Source organism: Geospiza fortis, unplaced genomic scaffold (assembly GCF_000277835.1).
Source record: "Geospiza fortis unplaced genomic scaffold, GeoFor_1.0 scaffold662, whole genome shotgun sequence".
In the NCBI taxonomy this organism is placed as follows: Eukaryota; Metazoa; Chordata; class Aves; order Passeriformes; family Thraupidae; genus Geospiza; species Geospiza fortis.
Window position 1 is genome coordinate 292,586 of NW_005054450.1, and position 2,095 is coordinate 294,680.

The 2,095-nt window shown below is 53.3% G+C and overlaps 1 protein-coding gene across 1 annotated transcript in view; it reads right to left on the reverse strand.

Annotated features, from left to right (window-relative positions):
- AGRN (agrin) overlaps window positions 1–2,095 on the reverse strand; it is a gene marked incomplete at its 5' end in the record, with an annotated part of 61,728 nt that overhangs the window by 23,598 nt on the left and 36,035 nt on the right. The window lies entirely within an intron of this gene.

The following is a 2,095-nucleotide window of genomic DNA, read 5'->3' on the forward strand; positions in this document are numbered from 1 at the left end:
TCGCACTCACTGCCATCCCCTGAGCCCCCCGAGCCACACTCTGGGCACAGGGATGCAATGGGTTAATCCCTGAGCTTGGTTTTATGAGATTTAAGGTGAATTTGTTACACTGGAAACAGTTCTGCTGCTTGGGATGGTGTAGGATTATTGGAGGTTGTGCTGGAAATAGGAAAAGGTTTAATAAAAAGTAAAATAAAAATTTTACAGAGGAAAACTTGAGTTAGGGGGAAGAGGTTCTTCCTCTTGCTAAAACACTCTACAAAAGTAATTATTTCTTTTGTTCTACTCCATGCCTTGATCCAAGAACCTAAATCCCAACTGTGCAGCACCCAAAATCCCAAATAAACAGGAACCAAAATCCCAAATAGACAGAAACCAAAATCCCAAATAAACAGGAACCTAAATCCCAGTTGTGCAGGACCCAAATTCCCAGTTATTCAGAAAACTAAATCCCAGTTATGCAGGAGCAAAAATTCCAATTATACGGGACCCAAAATCCCAAAGAAACACCCCAAAGTGTGCACAGGGAGATTGTGGGTGACGTGGAGCTGGGGAAGGGCCGGGATTTGGGGCTGGGATTTGGGGCCGGGATTTGGGGCCGGGAGAGGACTGGACTCCCTGGAGCTCTGCAGGATGAGCTGCAGCAGCAGCAGCAGAGATGTGAGTGATTTCAAAGGCTGCTGGAAGAGGAAAAGGGATGGGGGAAGGGGAACCTGGCCCTTTTTCTGCCGTGATCAAAGGCTGGGCTTTGGCATTACACACAGAATTATTCAGGCTCTGCCTGAGGAGGGACAGCAACCTGAAATCCCCCGAGCGGGGCTGTGATCAAACACCCTGCTCTGTCTTCTCCCTGTGCCCTGCTCTGCCGTCCTCCCCCACGCGTGCCAGGCACCCTCAGCTCCCTCCCTGCGCCAGCAGCAGCCCACAGCTCCCCCTGAGTGGGAAAACTCGGCGGGTTTTTATTTTTAGGCTCACCAAGCCGACCCCAAAACCTTCCCTGGAGCTCAGCTGAGGCACCAGAGCCGTGGGATGGGATGGGATGGAAGGGAACTCAAAAATCATCCAGGACCAAACCCCTGCCAGGGGCCAGGGATGGCACTGGAGAGGGAAAATTTACACAGGATGCAGAGACAGGACAAGGGGGAATGGATTCCAACTGAAAACCCTGACTTTGGGGGGAAATAGGGAAAAAAGAGGGAAAATTTACACGGGATGCAGAGAGCCGTGGGATGGGATGGGATGGAAGGGAACTCAAAAATCATCCAGGACCAAACCCCTGCCAGGGGCCAGGGATGGCACTGGAGAGGGAAAATTTACACAGGATGCAGAGACAGGACAAGGGGGAATGGATTCCAACTGAAAACCCTGACTTTGGGGGGAAATAGGGAAAAAAGAGGGAAAATTTACACGGGATGCAGAGACAGGGCAAGGGAGATTGGCTTCAAACTGAAAACTGGGAAATTTAGCTGGGATATTGGGAAAAAAAAGGGAAAATTTACATGGGATGCAGAGACGGGACAAGAGAGATTGGCTTCAAACTGAAAATTGGGAAATTTAGGTGGCATATGGGGAAAAATTCCTCCCTGTGAGGGTGGGCAGGCTCTGGCACAGGGCGCCCAGAGAAGCTGTGGCTGCCCCTGGATCTCTGAAGTGACCAAAGCACTTTGGATAGAATTGGAAAAAAGTGGGACAGCGGAATGGGGGCTGGAATTAGAAGGGGGCTGGCACAGGACTGGGGGTGCTGGGGGCCCTTTGGGGCACGGAGGGGCAGGGGGGGAAGCATGGCTGGCACAGAACCTGCTGTTTTGGGGTGTTTGGGGTCTCACAGGGCAGGGAGGGGCAGCAGAAAAGTGTGGATGCTGCAGGACCTGGTTATTTGGAGGATTTGGGGTCTCACGGGGCACAGGGGGGATGCTCTCAGGGGTCTGGGGTCTCACGGGGCACAGAGGGGATGCTCTCAGGGGTCTGGGGTCTCACGGGGCACAGAGGGGGTGCTCTCAGGGGTCTGGGGTCTCACGGGGCACAGGGGGGATGCTCTCAGGGGTCTGGGGTCTCTCAGGGCACAGGGGGGGTGCTCTCAGGGGTCTGGGGTCTC